Source organism: Melospiza georgiana, chromosome 31 (genome assembly GCF_028018845.1).
Source record: "Melospiza georgiana isolate bMelGeo1 chromosome 31, bMelGeo1.pri, whole genome shotgun sequence".
Classification (NCBI taxonomy): Eukaryota; Metazoa; Chordata; class Aves; order Passeriformes; family Passerellidae; genus Melospiza; species Melospiza georgiana.
Window position 1 is genome coordinate 290,359 of NC_080460.1, and position 23,676 is coordinate 314,034.

A 23,676-nucleotide genomic window follows, 5' to 3' on the forward strand; every position below is an offset into this window, starting at 1 on the left:
TGGACACTTTTTCGACATTTTCTGGACACTTGTTCCCTTGGTTTAGGGACAGCCATCGCTGTCCCTAAACTGAGCTTTCTAAGGGTTTCCTGCTGCCAAGGATGAATTTCTCACATCCACAAAGAACATTTTTCACACGCAGCCTATGAACTGGTTCTGTTGGCATTGCCCCTTCAGGGGAAGGATTATGGAGAACATTCCAGGGGAAGGGTGGGGAACAGTGTCAGGGTAAGAGGAAATGGCCTCAAGTTGCCCCAGGATAGATATTAGGGGAAATTTCTTCACGAAAAGGGCTGGAAAGCCCTGGAATGGGTGGTGGAGTCCCCATCCCTGGAGAAGCTACAAAAAATGTGTGGATGTGGCACTGGGGGATGTGGTGCTGGACTTGATCATCTTAATGGTCTTTCCCAGCCTCAGCAATTCCATGATTCAATGGGCTTTGACTTGTACAGAAAGACAGAGTGAAATAGCAAAAGAAACCAAAGAAATATCAAAAGACACCAAAGAAATATCAAAACCAACCAAAGAAATATCAAAAGAAACCAAAGAAATATCAAAAGAAACCAAAGAAATATCAAAACCAACCAAAGAAACTTTAAAACAAACCCCAAAAAACCCCTGAATTTCTGCTGTGAACTTGAACCTGTGGCTTCTCACCTGACTCTTGGTTTCGTTGGATGCAGAGCCAACATTTGGAGCCTTCCTGGTGTGTCTGTGTTGATAAGAGAGGAGGAGAATGGCCTGAGAGGATTAAACCCCTGAGCAAATACCCTGGGCAGTCTCTGCCTTTGTGCCTCTGGCCATTCTGGGGTTAAACATTTCCAAGCTCCTTTCTTGAAATAAATCAGGAAGAGATTTCTGAGCTCGGATCTGATTCCCACCAAAATTAATGTGGGGTTTTTTTTTTCCTCTTGTTTTCAATCATAAAAATGTGAGAAGGGCACGGTGACCTTGGAAGCTTTTCAAGTTATGAATCTGAAGCCAGATTTTTTATTTTTTTAAATTTCATAAAACTTTGTGCAAATTTTTTTTTTTAAAAGAATATTTTGGTTTTCTTCTGAGCATCTTGGCCTTGGGCAGTCCTGGGCTAAAGAGTTCCAGAATGCTCCAAGAAAAGCTGATTTTGTTGTATTTCCACATTTACTGGTGCCATGAAGTGGTAAAACAGAGTTAATGAGAAAGAAATATTAAGGAATAAGATGTTTGGAGATGCAATTGCCCAAGTACTTACTAAATCAACCCTGTAACTTTTAAGGACTCTTGTCAGCTATGGAACACAAAAAAAAGGAATAAAATTTTATATTGTTTATTCATGTTACAGGCACCCAATTTCCTGATAGATTCCAGGGTGAGTCCAATAAGGACATGAATAAAAGTAGAAAAATATCAGAGAAAATTCTATTTTCTTGAATTGCAATGGGTTCTTACTCTTTAATACATAAATAACTCCTAGGACTTTATTCCTCACTATAGGCTTTGATTTATTTTGCACTTAATTTTATATTTATATTACATTTAACTTTTAATATTTTTATTGCATTTTAAAAGCAAATAAACCCCACTTTTTAAATTTCCTGAGTATGAAATTTTACTGCATGTAATGAAACAGCACCATCAAAAGTTTCTCCGTGTGTTTAACCATCGTGGCTGCCAACATTCAGGAGAATTTGCAATCAAAGGTTGGGATTTGTTACGGCAGTTCCTCAGAAGCTGGGATGTGGCACTGGGATCCTTCAGGGGAATTGCTGTGGCTGAGCTCAGAGATAACCCAGCACCAAGAACAGGACTTTGGTGATGTTGGAAAAGGGGCTGGGTCAGCTCCTGAGGAGGGGCCAGGATGGAACTGAAGTGGGAAAAGCCAAGGGATGGTGGGAAAGATGAAACTTCTGGGTAATTTATATCCATATTTGGGGAAAACTGGTGTGAGTTTTCATCCCCAACTCCCACTCGTTTCTGCGGCAGCCAGATGTGTCACTCCCAAGCACTGAGTTCTCTAAAATCTCTGGTTTCTGCTCTTTGAGGTGTTTTAGTCACTGCTGGAGGAGCAGTTTGGGGTCACGGAGTCACCAAGGCTGGAAATGACCTCCAGGGTCCCATCCCGTCCAAACTTTGCCAAATCCCTGTTCCAAAGCTCCACATCTGCTCCGTTTGGTGACTCCAGCACCACCCTGGACCAGGCCTAACCCCTCCTCCGTGAAGAGATTTTTCCTAATATCCAGCCTGAACTCCCCTGGCAAGCTGGAGGCTGCTTCTTGTTGGACTAAGCCCTTTTCTGACCCAGAGATAGAGCAACTGAGAAGCATTTTAAACACTTTTATTCCCTTTTCAGTCTCATGAGAAGGATGAGACAATACCGGCGTTATAATTCAACTATTTCCTAATTACAATACACTATAAGTATAAGTATCCCAAACCTCATCTCCTAGAAGAGCCTGACCCCCACCTCAGGACAAAATCTGGTTGCAGCGAGCAGCCTGGATCAATCCAGAGCTCTCAGGACATTCCTGGTTCCAGGGAATAGGGAATGAACCTGAACTGAGAATTAATTTCTATTGGATTTGCTGGGGGATGCCCTGGTGAAGGCAGGAATGATGAATCTGACTCCATGTTCTCACAAGGTTAATTTATTACTTTTTGGTACTATATTATATTAAAGAATACTATACTAAACTATACTAAAGAATACAGAAATGCTACAAAGATAATAATGAAAACTCGTGACTCTCTCCATAGTCCCAACACAGCTTGGCCTTGATTGGCCAAAGAGTGAAAACAATTCACAGCAGAATCCAATGGAACAATCCCCTGTGGTTAAACAATCCCCAAACACATTCCACATGAGCACAACACAGGAGAAGCAAATGAGGTAAGAATTGTTTTCCTTTTCTCTGAGGCTTCTCAGCTTCCCAGGAGAGAAATCCTGTGTGAAGGGATTTTTTTTTCAGAAAATGTGAATGCCACAGATTTTTCTGTCATTATTCCAGGGAATGGGGAATGAAGCTGAATTAAGAGTTGATTTCTCTCTTGTTATTCCAGGGAAGGGAGAATGAACCTGAATTAAGAGTTGATTCCTTTCTTGTTATTCCAGGGAATGAACCTGAATTAAGAATTGGTTTCTATCTTGTTATTCCAGAGAATGAACCTGAACTACGAGTTGATTTCTGTCTTGTCATTCCAGGGAATGAACCTGAATTAAGAATTTATTTCTATCTTGTTATTCCAGAGAATGAACCTGAACTACGAGTTGATTTCTGTCTTGTCATTCCAGGGAATGAACCTGAATTAAGAATTTATTTCTATCTTGTTATTCCAGGGAATGAACCTGAACTATGAGTTGATTTCTCTCTTGTTATTCCAGGGAATGAACCTGAATTAAGAGTTGATTTCTCTGTTGTCATTCCCCAACCAGCAGAGACACAGAGGGGAAAGAGCCCAGGGTTAAACATTTCCCTTTAACCTCACATAATGAGCTTTTTGTTGGTGTAACTGTCATGTTCTGAGTAATCTCCTGCCCTGGCACCCCACCTTTATCCTGAGGAAAGGAAAAGCCTCTCCTTGGAAGAACAGGAGCTCGAGTGAACAATGCCAAGTGCTGTCTGTGCTCAGCATCTCTGTAAGGGCTGGAAATTCCAACAAAGCTTTTGTGTGAGGGGTGTGGGAAAGCCCTGTGCTCGTGGTGACATCTGGAAAGTGAACCTGTGGCAGTTTATCCCATAACAAAGCAGGAACATCCCTGCAGTGACACTGGCTGCTCCTGATCTTTTTTACACCCATTAGGGCAGAAATGTCAGGGAATCCTGTGTGGTATTTGCTGGGGTGCCCAGGACAAAGGAGGAATTGAGAATCTGATTCCGTGTTCTTAGAAGGCTAATTTATTATTTTATGTATAGAAGAATATTATTTTATATAAAAGAATGCTATACTAAACTACACTAAAGAATAGAGAAAGGATGCAGACAGAAGGCTTCACAAGATACCAACTAAAAACTCAAGACTGACTCCTCAGAGTCCAATACAGCTGATGGTAATTGGTAATTAAGTAAAAACAATTCAGATGAAACAAATCAAACAAGCACCTGTTGGATAAACAATCTCCAGGCCACATTCCAAAGCAGCAAACACAGGAGATAAAAACAAGATAATATTGGTTTTCCTTTTTCTCTGAAGCTTCTCAGCTTCTCAGGAGAAGAAATCCTGGCAAAGGATTTTTCCAGAAAATATGACAGTGACAATCCTGGAATGGTTTGGGCTGGAAAGGGCCTCAAAGCCCATCCAGTGCCACCCCTACCATGGGCAGGGACACCTCCCACTGGCCCAGGGTGCTCCAAGCTCCAACCTGACCTGAATATCCCCTCAGACTGGGGCAGGTTGGGCACTATTGATCATTTTCCCCCATTCTTGACCTTGTGCAGCTGGATCTGGTGTGGGAAATCCAGGACTCCCGAACAACTGACCAACAGAATCAAGCAGAAGCCATTTATTGTTTACATTATGCACATTTTTAATAGGTTCTACAAACTACTAAGATCACAACTGTGGCATTCACATTTTGTGAAAAATCCCATTACCCAGGATTTTTTTCTCTAGGAAGCTGAGAAGCCTCGGAGAAAGGGAAAACAATTCTTATCTCATTTGCTTCTCCTGTGTTTTGCTGCTTTGGAATGTGTTTGGAGATTGTTTACCCACAGGGGATTGTTCCATTGGATTCTGCTGTGAATTGTTTTCACTCTTTGGCCAATCAAGGCCAAGCTGTGTCGGGATTATGGAAAGAGTCAGGAGTTTTCATTATTATCTTTTTAGCATTCTGTCTGTATCCTTTCTGCATTCTTTAGTATGGTATAGTATAGTATGGTATAGTTTAGTATAGCATTCTTTAATATAGAATAGTATTATAAAGAAATTAATTAGCCTTCTGAGAACATGGAGTCAGATTCATCATTCCTCCCTGCCACAGGGATCCCTGCAAATACAACACACACTTCCTGATCCCTGCTTTTATTTTGCCCCCTCGTTCTCTGCCTCCATTCTCAGCATCTGTGATTGGTCACAGTCCAGGTCTTTCACAGACCTCTGTTATCCAGTTCTTGCAATCCTGGTATTCAGTTTCTCAGCTTCTTCATTCTTATTTTAGCACAGATTCTGTCTTAGTAACCTTGATGAACTCCACAGAGCCCTGAGAAGATTCTGATTAAGGACGGTCATAGACAGTATTATTGAATTTGCAGGCAATCCCCAATGAGGGGAGAGAGAATGATCTGACTTCATTTTATCAGAAGTTAATTACTTTATTATATTGTAATATTCTATACTGTATTACATTTTAACTGAATCTTCCAAGCACTCTACTCTGCACACAACTGCCCAGAATCTCGTGACTGTCAGCTGACAGTCCCAACACACACACACACACACACACACACACACACTTGGCCTTGATAGGCCAAAGAAACCAAACACCATCACTCCGGGTAAACAATCTCCATATTGCCTTCTACTTTTGCACAAACACAGGCACAGCAAATGATAAGAATTGTTTTTTTTCTTTCTCTGACGTTCAGAGAATGTGAATCGCAGAAATATTCTTGGGAAGAATTGTGCCTTGCTTTTCTCTGTGAAGAGAAATGTGGCAACATGGAATGGCAGGTGCACACTGACTTGTTCAGATGCATTCCTGCAGTCTGGCATTCCAGGGAATGCTGCAGCCCTCAGTGGCTTTTCTTGGAGCATTCTGGCACTTTTTACTTACACCAGTGCCTGTCCTGAGCCATGGACAGGCAGTGGAACTCACCAAGCCTGGAGTTATCCTAGAAACCTCATTTCCACTGTCAGCTTTCCCTGATAAACCCCCTGTGATGGGAGGGAAATGAGCAGCCAGGTCACCCAGAGAGCTGCCAAGATAAGGATTTCTCCAAACAGCTCTGTTTGTCCTGCAATTTATCAGCAAATTGCCCTGTCTGAATGGAAGTGATGGGATACGGATCACAGCTTGCAGCGTGTCCCCAGCTGCCACGGGTGCCCCTGGTTGAACCAGAGCAAACCTGAGCCTCAGGAGGTGATATTTGAAATATCTGGAATTTATTCAGCACAGCTCAGAAAATCAGCGCTGAGAGCAAGCTGCCATGACAGCGGCATTGGCCAGAAATTCGGGCCTCAACTTCTCTGCCACCTCGTTGTTATTTGCACTTGTTAGAGTTTCTTTGGATTTATAAATCCCTGGAGAAGTTTTGTCAAGAAATAGTGTGGTCATGGAGGTCAGTTTCTGTCATTCTTTTTGTTAAAATCCTAAACTTTAACCCCCACTTCTGTGCCCTTTTTAGAATGAACCTCAGGATTTTATCCTTCCAAAACTTTGAGGAATGGGTGGAGTTATTGTAGGGGATGAAGCATTAAAGAACTTTTTCTTCCAGTCTGGTGTCCTGTGCTCCTGCCTCATCCTCACAACCACTGCCCATGGGCACACCCACCCAGATGGCAACAACAGGTCCCTAAAAATCCATTTTTGGGGGCTGGGATGCATTTCCTGAATGTTTCCTTCCCAGTCCTTACTGCCATACACAGCAGGGACACACAAAGGCACCTTCCCAACCTTCCTCACTCACACTCTGCTCTGTTTCTCACATAAACTGAGCTTTGTTCATCACTCTGTGAGAGGAAACATCGGAATTTCATCAATTATTTTCTGGCACAGAGCTGAGGTGGCAGGGAGCCTTGGGGACACACAGGGGACACACACACCTGTGCTTGGAGGCGCCCAGGGACAAGAACAGGTGCACACAGAGAAGGGATTCATCTTTTTCAACCTGAAAGCTCTCATTTCTAGGGCAAAAATAGAATAAAAGGCAATTTTTTTCTGATCAGGAATGTGTGTTTAATCCTTTCTGTGAGCATTTCTGAATCTCTCCCTGACCCATCCATGTTTTTCATCCAAGATCAACCAGCTGAGCATCAAACTCCATGTTTTACCCAGGAGACTCCAAATGTGAGGCTTTGGTACCAGGCTGCAGCTTTTAAAGACCTTTAAAGCAGTTTTGGAGACATTGACATTTTCCCTGTGACACCAGAGCGCTCAGGCTGAGCTGCCTCAATTAGCAGTTTAGTAAATGATTAATTGCATGAGGCTGGCCAAGGCATTTTAAAAGCTGCATAAATATTAATAAACCTGTTTTACAAGGTGGGAAACAGAAGAGCCAAGCAATGTCAGAGCTCCAGGGATTGGTGCTGAATTCCAGGGGCAGGTCCTGGGGGGATCTGGAAGTGAGGATCTGCAGGGATCACTCCCCAACTTCCCTGGGAATACAGAGCCTAAAAGGAAGAACAAGTTTTGTGAGTTGGGGGAGGAATTAGGAGAATCAGGAGTGATTCAGAGGCCACATCATCCCTCTCGTGCCTCAAAGTGGAAGTGGCATTTCAGCTTCTCAGCACATCACGCTGTTAAAAATTTAGAAATTATTGTAATTTGAGGATTTCAGTGTGGCTGAAGCACTTCAGAGAAGTTTTGCAAAGCTGAAATTGCATGAGGCCGGCCAAGGCATTTTAAAAGCTGCATAAATATTAATAAATCTGTTTTACAAGGCGGGAAACAGAAGAGCCAAGCAATGTCAGAGCTCCAGGGATTGGTACTGAATTCCGGGGGCAGGTCCCAGGGGAATACAGAAAGGATACTTACAGAAGGCTAAAAAGATAACAATGAAAACTTGTGACTCTCTCCAGATTCTCGACACAGCCTGGCCTTGAGTGAAAACAACTCACCAGAATCCAATGAAACAATCACCTGTTGGTAAACAATCCCTTGCAGATATTTTGAACATCACTCTGGACTCCAACTTCCCTTTCACACAGGGCTTTGCTCACTAGGACAAGGTGAAACAGAGGAAAACAGAGGTTTCTCATTACCCAGGGGGATCTAAACCCCTGCAAAGGTCTCTCCTCCCTGGGATATTTCAGGCACAGAGGGAGGGATTCATTGGCTGAGGGCAAACTTTGGATCATTTCATATCAGCCTAAAACTGAAGCAGAGGAAGTTGAATTCCCAAACTTCAATGGTTTTGTGAAGAGTGGGTTTACATTAAAGCATAAATTAGGAGAATTAGGAGTGATTCAGAGGCCACTTCATCCTTCTCATGCCTCAAAGTGGAAGTGGCATTTCAGCACATCATGCTGTTAAAAACTTAGAAATGAATGTAATTTGAAGATGTCAGTGTGGCTGAAGCACTTCAGAGAAGTTTTGCTAAACTGAAATTTACCCTTTTGAACAGCACTCTGGACTCCAATTTCTCTTTGTTCATCGTGGACCAGGCCAAGGTGAAACAGAGGAAAAGCCCAGGGGGAGAAGCTGAAGCGATGGCACAGAGTGAACGAAGCCAGGCCCCCACTCTCCACAGCTCCAAACATTTTTATCAAGTCCTTAAGACAAGGATTGATTGCAGCCCGGGCTGTGGGCTGAGCTGTGCCAGCTCTCACGTTGCTGACTAATTCCCCTTGCTGGTTCCAAGCCAGTGGCTCCAGATTTGCGTCACCGAAGGCTCTGAGTCCCAACGAGCGTGGAGGAACCACAGCCGGAACGTGCCCTGTGTCAGGACAGGGCTCTGCTGCTCTCAGCTCTATTTATCTGCCCCCATTCCCACACCCACAGGCCCAGACCCACCTCCAGCCCCAGAGAGGAGAACAAGGGACACCTATGTGCTCCTGGAACATCTCCATTCCTCTGGAGCAGAGACGAGGAACTGGCCTTGAATGGCTCCTTCAATACCCTTTGAAGTCAGCACTTATGGCAAGAGCAATCTTGTTTACTTCACCCTCCCCGCGTCTTGGGCAATTGTCTCTGGTTTCCTCATTTTGGGTGTCTGACAGTGCTGCCCGTTTTCCTGGGGGGGGCAGGAAAGAGGTACAGGGCATTTCATTCTCTTCTTTGTCATCCTGCTGTCCTGCAGTGAGAAATTCTGCTGTTGACAACTCAGCTGTGCTGGAAGAACAGCAGGAGATCCCACTGCTGTTGTTTGCCAGCAAAGCTGTGCTCAATTTCATCTGTCACTTTCCACAGATGCCAGGGTTTTAACCCTTTATTCATATTTTTCCTTTCAGAAAAGCAGATTTCCTGCGCATCTCACTGTTAAATATTGCAGATTTTATGGTAGCAAACTCTAGGAGTGTCAGTTATTGCAAGGATGAGAGAACAAAAGTAATTGTGCTCCATTATATCCATAATTCTCAATAGATGCCAGGTTTTTAACCCTTTATTCATATTTTTCCTTTCAGAAAAGCAGATTTCATGCACATCTCACTCTTAAATACTGCAAATTTTCTGATAGTAAACTCTAGGAGTGTTAGGTAGTGCAAAGATGAGAGAACAAAAGTAATTGTGCTCCACTGTATCCATAACTCTCGACAAATGCCAGATTTTTAACCCTTGATCATATTTTTCCTTTCAGAAAAGCAGATTTCCTGTACATCTCACTGTTAAATATTGAAGATTTTATGGCAACAAACTCTAGGAGTGTCAGTTATTGCAAGGATGAGAGAACAAAAGTAATTGTGCTCCATTATATCCATAATTCTCAATAGATGCCAGGTTTTTAACACTTTATTCATATTTTTCCATTCAAAAAAGCAGATTTCATGCACATCTCACCCTTAAATATTGCAGGTTTTCTGATAGTAAACTCTAGGAGTGTCAGTTATTGCAAGGATGAGAGAACAAAGTTGTAATTATACCAGTATCCATTACCAAGTAATTGTGCTCCACTGTATCCATAGCTCTCGACAAATGCCAGATTTTTAACCCTTGATTCATATTTTTCCTTTCAGAAAAGCAGATTTCTTGTGCATCTCACTCTTAAATATTGCAGATTTTATGGTAGCAAACTCTAGGAGTGTCAGTTATTGCAAGGATGAGAGAACAAAGTTGTAATTATACCAGTACCCATTACCAAGTAATTGTACTCCACTGTATCCATAACTCTCAATGGATGCCAGGTTTTTAACCCTTTACTCATATTTGTTGTGGCACTTTCAGAAAAGCAGATTTCCTGCGCATCTCACTCTTAAATATTGCAGATTTTATGGTAGCAAACTCTAGGAGTGTCAGTTATTGCAAGGATGAGAGAACAAAATTGCAATTGGGCTCCACTGTATCCATAAATCTCAATGGACGCCACGTTTTAACCCTTGAGTCATATTTTTCCTATTGCTTCCAGAAAATCAGATCTCATGCACATCTCACCCTTAAATATGCAAATTTTCTGACACCAAACCCATTGCAGGGCTGAGAGAACAGAACAGGAACACTGAGAAATGACTGCTAAAAATAGAGCAGTCGGGAGAGAGGAAGGATGTGGGAGGAAAGGAGATGAAGGAGAGATTATTTCAAAGCTTTTAGTGAGGCTTTGAGAGCGAGCTGTAAAAACCCTGCACAACAGAAGGTGAGAGCACCTCCTGGATGAGTCAATCCAAGGGAGATTTGTGCCCTCAGGTTTGGAGAGAGGTGAATCAGTTCCGTTAGAAAAAGCCACGGAGCCACCAAATGATGCCTGAGGATTTAAGGTTTTGTATTTTCCCTCAGATCCTGTCCCTGCCCACCAAACCACCACCATCAACTGCCTCAATCTCCCACCATGCTGGAGAAATGAGCCCTTTGGGTGGCCATTTTCTCCTGCCAATAAAATGGTTTTCCCATTTTGGGCAGACACAACAATTCCTCTCCAGGATTTCAGCTTCTCTATTTTCCAACTATCTGTAATTCTGTGGATCTTTAGGGCATAACTCTGAACTCCACACCCAGTGTGAGCTGCTGCTCTCCCCTTTGGGGCAGACACAACAATTCCTCTCCAGGCCTGGGAACCAAGGACACCTCACTGCCTCAGTATGACCATGTCTGAGGGTGAGGGAAGAGATGAGGATCTGACTCCATGTTTCAGAAGGCTTGATTTATTATTTTATGATATATATTATATTAAAACTACACTAAAAGAGTAGAAGAAAGGATTTCATCAGAAGGCTGGCTAAGAATAGAAAAAGAAGGAATGATAACAAAGGCTTGTGGCTGGGACAGAGAGTCTGAGCCAGCTGACTGTGATTGGCATTAATTACAAACAACCACACAAGACCAATCATAGATGCCCCTGTTGCATTCCACAGCAGCAGATAACCATTGTTTGCATTTTGTTCCTGAGGCCTCCCAGCTTCTCAGGAGGAAAAATCCTAAGGAAAGGATTTTTCATAAAATATGTCCGTGACACAGCTCCTATGGGAAAGCTGTGCCAGCACCTGTTGTTTTGATTTTTTAAGTTTTTTTAAGCTTTTTGATGTTTACATTCTTGTAACAAACTTTTTTACACACTTTATGTAAATAACTTACTGTTTTGTATTTTTTATGGAAGAGGAGAAATTTGATAGACTGTTTGTTTAGTGTCATTGGAGAGGTGGCACTGTCACCCTCCAATCTACTGTTACTTTCAGAAATTTATGCATGTTAGAATCAAAAATTAAAAATGCTCTTTTTACCTTGAAAGAGCTGTGTCGTGTTATTTTGTATCCTATAACTCCAAGGGCCCATAAATCAGAGATAAAGGAGAGCACAGGGCAGAGATCAGCACCCAGCCCTCGCTCTGGACCGTTGTGTCCCACGTGGGAGTGTCCCGTGTCACTGTCGCTGCAGTTCCAACTGCATCTTTATTACCTGCTAATTAGGGCTAGACAGGAAATGCTGTTCCTGATAATCCATGTTCCACAGACCCTCCCTGCAACAGCCGTTGAAGTACATTTGGGAAACGTGTGAAAAAAAATAAATTAATAATATAAAATGAATTATAAAAATAAATATAAAATAATAATAATGTCAAATTAAATTAATAATATAAAATAAATTATATACATAAATATAAAATAATAATATAAAATAAAAGAAATTATATAAAATAAATTATATAAATAAATAAATATAAAATAATAATATTGAACTAAATTGCTAATAATAAATAATTTCTTTTTTGTGTTTGGCTCAGCTGCCTCGAGGAACAGGGGATACTAGAGCCGAGAAAACCCCCTTTGAGCAATTAGTGTGTAATTACTGTACAAACCCCTTCAAGGTCTTTTTCAACCTCAATAATTCCATTTTTCCGTGTTAGTTTTGGTAGATTGGGACAGGTGAGGTGCTTGGGAGGGGAGCACTGGAGCTCCTACTTTGCATTTTTCTGTCTGTCCATGCCTGTGGAAGGGAATTGAAGGGGTGCAGGCTGCCCCCACTGTAAGGTCTGGTTTTGATGGATCAATTAATGAGGGTATGGATCAATTAATGCAAGTATGGATTAATTATTGAGGGTATGGATTAATTATTGAGGGTATGGATTAATTGTTGAGGGTATGGATTAATTGTTGAGGGTATGGATTAATTAATCCACCTGCTGCTGGTGTCTTCCAGCAGGTCTGGAAGAACAGGACAAATAGCAAAGTGAAACCTCCTCTGTCCATTGGCCCTTCAGTGTCAGAAAGGTGGCCCAGGGTGTGTGCAGGGCAGGGCAGGGCACAGCTGGGTCCCCTCGGTGTCCCTGTGCTGGGGACCTGTCCTGCCATTGTCCCCTCGGTGTCCCTGTGCTGGGGACCTGTCCTGCCATTGTCCCCTCTGTGTCCCTGTGCCAGCTCCTTGTCCTGCCATTGTCCCCTTGGTGTCCCTGTGCTGGAGACCTGGCCCAGCATTGTCCTCATCATTGTCCCCATGCCAGGTACCCGTCCTGTTGTTGTCCCTCCGTTGTCCTCGTGCTGGGTTCCTGCCCCAGCCTTGTTGCCATGTTGTCCCCGTGCCAGGTATCTGTCCCATCATTGTCCCTGCATTGTCCCCATGTCAAGTATCTGTTCCAGCCTTGTCCCAGTTATTGTCCCCATGCCAGGTACCTGTCCCAGCATTGTCCCCTCGGTGTCCCTGTGCTGGGTGCCTGTCCCAGCACTGTCCCCATCATTGTCCCAATGCCATGTACCTGTCTCATTGTTGTCTCCCCATTGTCCTCATGCCAGGTACCTGCCCCAGCATTGTCCCCATCATCATCCCCAAGCTGGCTCCCTGTCCCAGCATTGTCCCCAGGCTGTCCCTGTGCTGGGGACCTGTCCCAGCATTGTCCCCAGGCTGTCCCTGTGCTGGGGACCTGTCCTGCCATTTCCCCATCATTGTCCCCATGCCAGGTACCTGTCCCAGCCTTGTCCCCTTGTTGTCCCCAAGTCAGGTCCCAGCACTGTCCCTTCATTGTCCCCATGCCAGGTATCTGTCCTGTTGTTGTCCCCCCCCATTGCCCTCATGCCAGGTCCCTGTCCCAGCCTTGTCCCCAGGCTGTCCCCGTGCCGGGTCCCTGTCCCTGGTCCCTGGTCCCTGTCGCTGTCCCTGTCCCATCGGCAGGGAAGGAGGGATGGCATCCCCCCGAGCTGTGCTCTGAGCACTGCTGCCATCCAGAGCCTGCTCAGCTCAGCTGCACTCGGGCTCTGCTGCTGCTGCTCCTCCAGGTAAGGCAGGGAATCAGAGGTGCCATAAATGAGGTTCCAAAAAGCTCCAGTTCCCAGCCACAGCTGGAGCAGGAATGGTTTCATTTTGTATTTTCTGTCCTCCCCCAGTCTGGCTTCAATGAGGGCAACATGATCTCATCAAAGAGCTGCAGGAGATCCCTGCTCACAGACTTGCATTTTTATCACCTTATTATTAAATGTCTCGTTATTATAAAACCTATTATTAAATGTAAATTAAATGTCTCTTCTTATGAAATGTATGAAAAGCAGGATTAATTGTGGCTGCTGGGAAGGGAAGGGAAGGGAAGGGAAGGGAAGGGAAGGGAAGGGAAGGGAAGGGAAGGGAAGGGAAGGGAAGGGAAGGGAAGGGAAGGGAAGGGAAGGGAAGGGAAGGGAAGGGAAGGGAAGGGAAGGGAAGGGAAGGGAAGGGAAGGGAAGGGAAGGGAAGGGAAGGGAAGGGAAGGGAAGGGAAGGGAAGGGAAGGGAAGGGAAGGGAAGGGAAGGGAAGGGAAGGGAAGGGAAGGGAAGGGAAGGGAAGCCCAGAGTTACTGTCGGTGTCATTCCATGACACCATGGTGTGCTTTGCTCCATCCCTGCATGTGCCCCTGTCCTCACGGTGCCCTGTGCACGTTCCTGCGGCGTTCCTGGCAATCCTGGAGCTCAGGAAATCCCTGTGGACCCAGCGAGCCCCGGCTCTGCCAGGGAGGGGGGATCCAGCAGTAATTACTCCTCCTGCCGTGTCTAATCAGTGTTGGGGAATTCACAACGCCAGAGCCACAGGAGGGAGCCAAATACTTTGTTCTTAAGGAAGAAGAAAATCACCTTTGTGTTCGGTGCCTTCAACGCGTGATGAGAGGTGAAAAGAAGGGAAAAATGATGGCAACTTTTAAAAACATCCGTGGAGCTTCATGTGGAGGGAATTCAGATTTCTCCTGGAGATTAACCTGAAAGAATTCAGGGACAAAAGATCATCCTGAGATATTTTATACAATCACATAGTGGAACCATGGAATCCCAGGATGGTTTGAGTGGGAAGGGACCTTAAACCTGCTGAGTGCCACCCCTGCCATGGGCAGGAACACCTCCCCTGTGCCAGAGGCCGGGAAAGCAGCCTGGGATCTGGGAACCTCCTCCTGGGCCTTGTTTGGATTTTTTCCCTCTAAACAAAGCTCCAGTTTGGTTTGTGGCTGTTGCTGGATGAGGAAAGTACAAAGCAAGGAAAGCTTTCAACAGACTAAAAATAAACTCTGTTATTGTCATTTTTAATGAATATTTCACAGAAGGATGGGATTTCTTCAGCTTCACTGGAAATACTGGCACAACTTTTCCATACTAAAAGAAATCCACAATTTTTTATTTGTTTTTATTTTTTTATTTGCTGAACGCCATTAGTTTTTCAGCTGTTTGCTGATATGTGACATTGCCTTGGGATCTTCAACAAGAGCTTGGGCACACATTTGCTTTTGCTCTGGGCTGGAGGGACCTTCCCAGCTCAAAAGCTGATCCCTGTTATCTGCATCCCAAAGTGATAACACCAAGGGACAATCCATCCATCCATCCATCCATCCATCCATCCATCCATCCATCCATCCATCCATCCATCCATCCCTCAGCCCCAGCTGGGATAACCACAAGGAATGACCTGTTCTTGTTTGCTGTCACCATTAAAGAGGTGGTTGGAGCTGGACGTTGGCAAATCTCCCCCTTCCCTCCCATCTCCCTGAGTAATGCCAGAGGGATTGAATTCCAAATCCATATTTCCTGAAGTGGATGGAAAATGGGATTGTGCCTCTCACTGGAGAGCAGCAAAAGCATCCCAGCTCCTCCAGGAACATCCACGGGATGCTGGGGAGACAAAACAAAGGGTGTTTCATCCATTTGAGCAGTGATAATGAACTCATTTGGGACAGCCAAAGTACCCCCACACAAAAATGCACCAGAACAAACAACCAGGGAATATTCTGTACATAATTCAGAACAGCCACGGGATGGAAAAGAAAATAGACATGTCCTGGGCAATGTTTTTTCATATGTACAAGGAATACATTCCTTTCCCCTGTGCTGGAGTTATGAATTTGTCAGGGTTCACGTTTTTCCTTTTATTATTTCTCATCCTTAAAGGTCATCAGGCTCTAAAAGCCCAGCCTGGCTGTGCCTGTGCTCTGATCCAGCAAACCCCACAGGGCCAAGGACTCAACCCCTGAGTGGGACCAGGGGGATCCCCCTGCTGTGCCCTCAGGATCTGGGGTGGGGATTCAATCCTGACCAGGACCAGGGGGATCCCCCTGCTGTGCCCTCAGCTTCTGGGGTGGGGATTCAACCCTGAACAGGCCAAGATGGATCCCCCTGCTGTGCCTTCAGGATCTGGGGTGAGGATTCCATCCCCCTGAACAGGCCAAGATGGATCCCCCTGCTGTGCCTTCAGGATCTGGGGCGGGGATTCAATCCTGAACAGGCCAAGATGGATCCCCCTGCTGTGCCCTCAGCTTCTGGGGTGGGGATTCAATCCCGAACAGGCCAAGATGGATCCCCCTGCTGTGCCCTCAGCTTCTGGGGTGGGGATTCAATCCCGAACAGGCCAAGATGGATCCTCCTGCTGTGCCCTCAGCTTCTGGGGTGGGGATTCAATCCTGAACAGGCCATGATGGATCCTCCTGCTGTGTCTCAACTTCTGGGGTGAGGATTCAAACCCCTGAAAGGAACCAGGGGGATCCCCCTGCTGTACCCTCAGCTTCTGGGGCGAGGATTCAATCCTGAACAGGCCAAGATGGATCCCCCTGCTGCACCCACAGGATGTGGGGTGAGGATTCAATCCCCTAAAAGTGACCAGGAGGATCCTCCTGCTGTGCCCTCCCCTCAGGTTCTGGGGTGAGGATTCAATCCCCTGAAAGGGGCCAGAGGGATCCCCCTGCTGTGCCCTCAGGTTCTGGGATGAGGCTTTAACCACCTGAACAGGACCTGATGGATCTTCCAGCCCTGCCCTCAGTTTGTGGGGTGAGGATTCAAACCCCTGAAATGGACCAGGGAGATCCTCCTGCTGTGCCCTCAGGTTCTGGGGTGAGGATTCAACCCTGAACAGGACAAGATGGATCCTCCTCCTCTGCCCTCTCCTCAGCTTGTGGGGTGAGGATTCAATCCCCTGAACAGGACCTCATGGATCCTCCTGCTCTGCCTCAGTTTCTAGAGTGAGGATTCAATCCTGAACAGGCCAAGATGGATCCTCCTGCTGTGCCGTCACATTCTGGGGTGAGGATTCAATCCCCTGAATGGGAAAAGATGGATCCTCCTGCTGTGCCCTCAGGATCTGAGTGAGGATTCCATCCCCCTGAACAGGCCAAGATGGATCCTCCAGCTCTGCCCTCAGGTTCTGGAGTGAGGATTCAACGCTCTGAAAAGGACCTGATGGATCCTCCTGCTCTGCCCTCACATTCTGGGGTGAGGATTTAATCCTCAACAGGACCAGGTGGATCCTCCTGCTGTGCCCTCAGATTCTAGGGTGAGGACTCATTCCCCTGAACAGGACTGATGGATCCTTCTGCTCTACCCTCAGGTTCTGGATGAGTGGCAGGATGGATTCTGGGAACAGCAGGGCTGGGATTCCATGGAACCCATGGCATCATTCATGGCAGAATCGTGGGATATCCTGAGCTGGAAGGGACCCCTGGGATCATTGATCCCGCACAGACACCCCAAAATCCCACTCTGGGCATCCCTGGCAGCGCTGTCCAAACCCTCCTGGAGCTGTGGCAGCCTCGGGGCCGTGCTCATTCCCTGGGGAGCCTGGGCAGTGCCAGCACCTCTGGGGGAAGAGCCTTTCCCAAAATCCAGCCTGACCCTCCCTGGCACATTCCCAGCCATCCCTGGCTCCTGTCCCTGCCCCACAGAAGGAATTCCTTGGCTGCTCCAAGGTCTCCCCTGTCTGGGGCTCTCAGCAGGGTGGGGAAGGAGCTCTCATGTCCCAAATCCCTGAGCACAGAGTCCCCTCAGCAGTGCCACAAGCTGCCACTGCAGGGATCTGAGGACTGTCCTGCAGCAGGTGCTTCTTGCTCAAAGAAATGAATCCACAGGGAGTTGCTTTATTTTAAAGACACATTAAAGAGCCAAATTAGGTTTTTCTTTGAGCAGCAACGAGTTCAGCCTGCACAAAATGTGCTCCAATACTTTAATTAAGAAGAGGCAGTGAGTTGAAATGAGCTCTAATCACCCAGTGCACCCAGAGTAAGTTTTTTTTCCTATTGGAAATTTCACCAGGCTCCTCTGGGGGAAGAGCCTTTCCCAAAATCCAACCTAAAACCCCCTGGCACAGCTCCATCCATTCCCTCAGGGGCTGTCACTGCCCACCAGCCCACCCCAAACCATCAACTCCCTCAATCTCCCACCACCCTGCAGAAATGAGCCCTTTGGTTGGCCATTTTCTCCTGGCAAATAAAAGCTGTGGCACAAGAGGCAAACCCTGAGAACTGAGAGATCCAACACGAAGGGAGATATGGATCCTGCTCCTCACACAGCCTGTGCAGTGCAGTGAGATTTTCCTGCCTGTTTTCAGCCCTCAGATGGGAGTTTTGGAGCAGTGTGGAGGAGCTGGGTGCTGAGTGTGGCATTTTCTCCCTCTGGGGGAAGAGCCTTTCCCAAAATCCAGCTTTTCCCTGATCCCTAGCTATTCCCTCAGGGGCTGTCACTGCCCACCAGCCCACCCCAAACCCCCACCATCAACTCCCTCAGTCTCCCACCATGCTGGAGAATGAACTGACAGATCCAACACAAAAGGAGGATCTGTATAGATCCTGCTCCTCACACAGCCTGTGTGTCACCGTTGAGCAAGAAATGACACAGATTCACTGCAAGGCTGGTTTGCAAAAGAGCAGCTTTAATACAAAATTTCTCTTCTTTTATAGATGCATTTGACTAGATTTCTACTTGATTGGCTAATTAACAAAAACTCTCTCACAAACAGTCCTGGAGAAGAACAGAAAGAGTAGGAAAACACGGGTTGTTTATACTAACAAGTTATCATTGTTCTTCTACAACTCCCTAAAAAGTCTCCCAAGCCCACAGTGAGCACACAAAGCCATTTGCTCACTCTCTGACCAGGCTGTTGCCCCCACCCCTGTGCAGTGAGGTTTTCCTGCCTGTTCCAGCCCTCAGCTGGGTGCTTTGGGCAGTGTGGAGGAGCTGGGTGCTGAGTGTGGCGTTTGCTCCCTCAGTTCCAGAATTCAGGCTGGGTGGTGGAACACGACTGTGCCCTGGCTGAGGTGTGCACGGGGGCTCCCCCAGGATCCATCCCAGGTGAAAATGGAGCTGTGTAAATCCAGGCCTTGCTGCTGCCCCAGGTCAAGCCCTGGATTCACCAGATTTTACCAATTCAGTGCTGCCCAAGGGTGATTTGCTGTAGATGATGTTCCTTTGCTGAGACTGAAAGAGGTTCCAGGCTGCCCCATCCTCCCCCAAGAGCCTCAATCTTCAGATCCAGCCAGGGGAGGCCACACAGGTGGTGGCTTTGCCTTGGAGCTCCATCTCCACTCTTTGTATCCCACTCTGACACCAGCACTTGGCCACTGATTTATTTTTTTAAACATTCCTAATGGACATTAAAGACAATTAATGGACATCAGTGGACATTAATGGACAATTAATGGACATCAATGGACAATTTTTAGGAAAGTGTGGGTGCTCTGGGCATCTCCACAAAGGCCAGACCGCCCAGCTTGCCCAGGTCCCCTGTGCTGCTCCTGTTTGCAGCTTTATCCTGGAGTAAACCCTCTTTACAAACATTTTGTGAGCCCCAAAGTCCTCCCCTCTAACTGGGAGGGAGGAAAAGGGGTTTTAAGCCCCTTGCATGGGCTTGGTTGTACTTTTTTCCTAAATCTCAATGATTTTGCTTTCAGGTCCCTGCTGGAAGCCGTTCTGTGCTGAGGGTGGCACAGGTGGGGTTGATCTGCAGGTACTTCCAGCCATCCCCAGCAGTGCAAGATCCATCCCTGTGCCCCTGCAGTTTGCTCTGTGGTGGTGGGGATTCTGGAGGGGGAATCCACATTTTCCAGCCAGGTCTGGATGCACCCCTGGGCTAAAATCCCCTCTGGAGAGAAAACTGTGCTGTGCTGCCCCTCACTTGTTATTAATCATCTGCCTGCGTCAGAAGTGCAACCCTGAGCCTCTGCTCTGACAGCAGACAGAGCGAGCAGCCTTACAAGAAGGAGCTTGTGTAAGAGGAGGAGGGATTTGGGAACCTTTTGGCCGAGTTGATTTGTCCAAAAAACGCTTTGGACCAGAAGGTTTCAGGGAAATGGCACCTTCTGGCCCAAAAATGCTCAAATCCCATCCCAAATTCTGGGATGGCTGAGCTCAGGTTTGATAGTAAATCCCAGGTCCAGGAGTCTCCATCTTGTTGTGATTTCCAGGGAGACACAAATCAGAGAGGGACTCGTGTTCCTGTGAGCAGGGTCATGTTTGTTGTTTGAAGCCAGCTAGAATGTGCTGTAATTCATTTGCTTCATTGTTCTGGGCTTTGTTTGCCCTCCTTTTCTCATTTTATTCTCTCCCCCCAAAGCAAAAGCAAACACTTGCACTGCTGTGTGAGGCACTGGGAACGTCCTGTCCCCTCGAGGCACCAATAAGACCAAGATTAATTTTTATCCTGACTCTACGGAGCCAGAATCCCAAAAGGCATCAGCTGGAGAGCCACACTGGGCTTTTTTCCCAGTTTAAGGAATAACAAGGTGTGTCCAGGCCTAAAATAACTCTTTTATTGCAGTTCTAGAGCACAAAACCAGGCTCAACCCTTTCTTGCTTTGGTTTTGAGGCTCTCCCAGCGAAACCATGGCTGGCCCAGCTTTGGATATTGGACAGTGCAGTGTCCAATTTTTATGGAACATCCCCATGGAAGAACTGGGGATGATAAAGGACATTAAAGACAACTTTGGGTTGATGGCAAAATGCCCCAAGAGCTCAAGAATTGGCCCTAAATTGGTCACAGCTGAAGAAGAGATCTGAGTTGGAGCTACAGAGGGAAGGGAATTGGCTGGAAATGGGGTTTGTGCTTCCAGAGTGGGGGATCCATCCGTGTGCTGAAAGGCTCTTTGCTCCTGGGAATCTCAGATATTTCAGGGATGAGGGGGAGGCAGGGAAGCTTCTGGTCCCCCCCATCATCTGTTGGGAGACTGGGAATAAAACACAGCCAAAGTCACTCAGAAGACTGGTGACAGCAACTAAATTTGGGTTCATTTTCTCCCTTTTTGGTTTAAAACTGGTGAAGCTCTTCAGAAGTTTCTCCTCTGCTTTAGAATTTGGGGTTGGGAGGAGGTGGAAAATGGGAAGTCAGCAAGGAGAGGAAAGAGTTCTGCCTAAATCCCCCAGATTAATTGTTGAGCTTCTCTGTGGGGTTTAAGTCCGTGGTTACAACTCAAAGCTTTTCTACTGGAGGCCAAGATGTGAGATGGAAAGATGATCCAAAGCATCAAAAGAGAGGATGGATTAAATGGAGAATAAAAAGGGAAAGAAATGAGGAACTTGTGTGGTTGCGTGCTAGGAGCTTTGGAAAATCACGCTCAAATTGGAAGCATGTGCTCTAGAAAGTTACAACATAGGTATTGCAAAAAATGCATTTTTCCCAGAGGAAAGGGAGGAATTGGGATTCAGAATTATGAAATTATCTGGGGCACAGCTCTGGCCCTGTGCACAGGAGAGCAAAGTGTGGATGGAGATCAAGGAGGGGATGGTCCAGCGCAGAGGTAACCTGGGCAGCTCCAGTGGGGAGGAGGCATCACTTCCATGGAACAGGAGAGAGCTGGGATGGAGAAGGACTCAGGTTCAGGGCTCAAGGGGGCAATTCCTGGTCCAATTCCGAGTTCAGAGACATCCCCAGTGTCTGTTTGAGTCCCTGCTGAGGCTGAGAGTGGCTCCCACACAAGTGAGGTTGGAATGATTGTGGTTGTTCGTTTGGTTCCCTGTGTGCCATGCTCAGGGGATGTATCAGTGAGAAGAGAGGGAGCTGGGGCCTTGGGGATGCAGAAATCCATGGCTGGGAAGGGCCCTGCCCTCCTTCCTGTCAAAGAGATGACCAAACTCAGCATCTCCAGCTCCAGAACATACCCTGGGCTAAAATTCGGAGCCACCTGTAGCAAGTTCTGAGCAGGAGGATTGGGGAAGGAGGAAAGAATCCAGAGCTGGATCTGGAGATTGAAACCAAGAATTGGGAACATCTGGAAGGGGCTCTCCCATCCCTTCCCCATGAGCAGAGCTGGAGCAGGAGCTCCCGTCCGTGTCTCTGTCCAGCACTTCCCTCCAGCACAGATATTCCTGCTGTGCTTTGGCAGCCAGGATTCCCAGGTCATTTTTGGTGTTTAAAAACACCACAGAAATCTGTGTCCATGCTATTCCCAGCCTGGAAGAGGCAGCTGACTTGGGAGGAATAAGGAATGGAAAGTGGAAAGCAAAATGGAGAGATTTCCTGGAGAAATACACATTTCAGGATGTATAGGGAGCTCGTGGAACCCCAGGTTTGGGTAGGAAGGGACCTCAAATTCACCCAGTTCCAACCAGGGACACCTTCCACTGTCCCAGGCTGCTCCAAACCGTGTCCAGCCTGGCCTTGGGCAGGGAATCCTGGAATGGTTGGGGTTGGAAAGGATCTTAAAACTCATCCCATTCACCCCTGCCATGGCAGGGACACCTCCCCCTGTCCCAGATTGCTCCAGCCTGGCCTTGGACATTGCCAGGGATCCAGGGGCAGCCACAGCTCCTCTGGGAATTCCATCCCAGCCCCTCCCCACCCTCACAGGGAGGAATTCCTTCCCAATATCTCATCATCAGCTCATGTACATCAGCATTTCTCCGGTGGAATCGACAAACCCAGAGACCTCAGCTCAATCCCAGGCCATGTTTCCAAGTCAAAAGCCTTAAAAAATGGAGCTGTCTCCTAATCTGAAGATGGTGAGTTTGATCCTCACACAGGGCACCCAATCCGCTGAAACCTCCCTTGTGGGTCCCCCTGATGGGGAGACCCCTAAAAAGTTCTGTGCCAGCAATGAGAGATGGATTCTTGCATTTTTTGGTCTTCAGGTTGTTGTTTATTCTTCCCTTATTAAAATCTCAGCACTCTGTCTGCACCTCAGGGTACAGAGGAGGCACCAGAAGTCACCAGACCCAGATTCAAGCTCTTTTAAAGCTGTTTTGTCCAATTAACTCTTGGATGTATTTTATTTCCACCTCCCTACCAATAACTCATTATTTGTCTGTCCAACATCTGCACTGAGGTTCTTTCTAATGCATCCCCTGTGCCCCCAGCACTGCAGGAAATGGAGCAGGTGAAGAACAAGAAGGGGATCAGACAGTGCCCAAAATCCTCCAGCTTGGCTCCTGCCCACCCCCAAACTAAAAACCCAAAACTTTTCCCTCCATCCTAAACTTTTTCTTCCATCCTAAACTTTTTCTTCCATACAAAGCTTTTTCCATACTAAAAACCCGAAGTTTTTCACCCTGTGCTAAACTCCACCACAACCCATTTCACACACTCGCAGATTCCCATTCATCCCAAAGTTTTGGAGGCTTTCTCCATGGATGAAGGTTAAAAGCAGTTTTCTCCTGGAGGTCAGGACAACTCAGGACAGGCAGAAAAATCTCCCCTTTGCCCTGGGTTCCAGCATTTGGAGGTTTTTGGGGGGAAGTGACAGAGAGGGAAATGGGGAGGGAAATCCAACCCTGGGCAGGCACTGGGAAAGGGGGAAAAGAACCAAGAGAAGAGGCAGAGACCAAAGGAAAAGGATGGAAAAAGTGAGAGATGCTCAGAATTCAAGTACAACAGCAGGAGAAGAGTTTTGCCACATGTTCAGTGGAGCTGATGCCATGAAAAAGTAAAATACTTTTAAATTAGGAATCAAAATTAGAGCAATTAATAAGGAGGGAGTTCATTTAATTGGAATGTTCAAAGTTCTTAGGGTGAATTATGGTCACAGACTCTGCAGCATCCTGGCTGGCAGCTCAGGTTTTGCTATAAAATCATTTAAATTCTTCCACTTTATCCCTGGGAGCAAATCTACCTTGGGGGACCTTGGAATCCTTGAGGAATCCAGGAATTTGCTGTGATTCCCATTCCCCACTGGCTGTTCCCAGCACTGCCTTCAGGATTTTCCCCCGAGCCCAAGTCCAAGGTTGGATCCAGGTCTTTCTAATTTTAGCCCAGTGGAATTCCTAGAA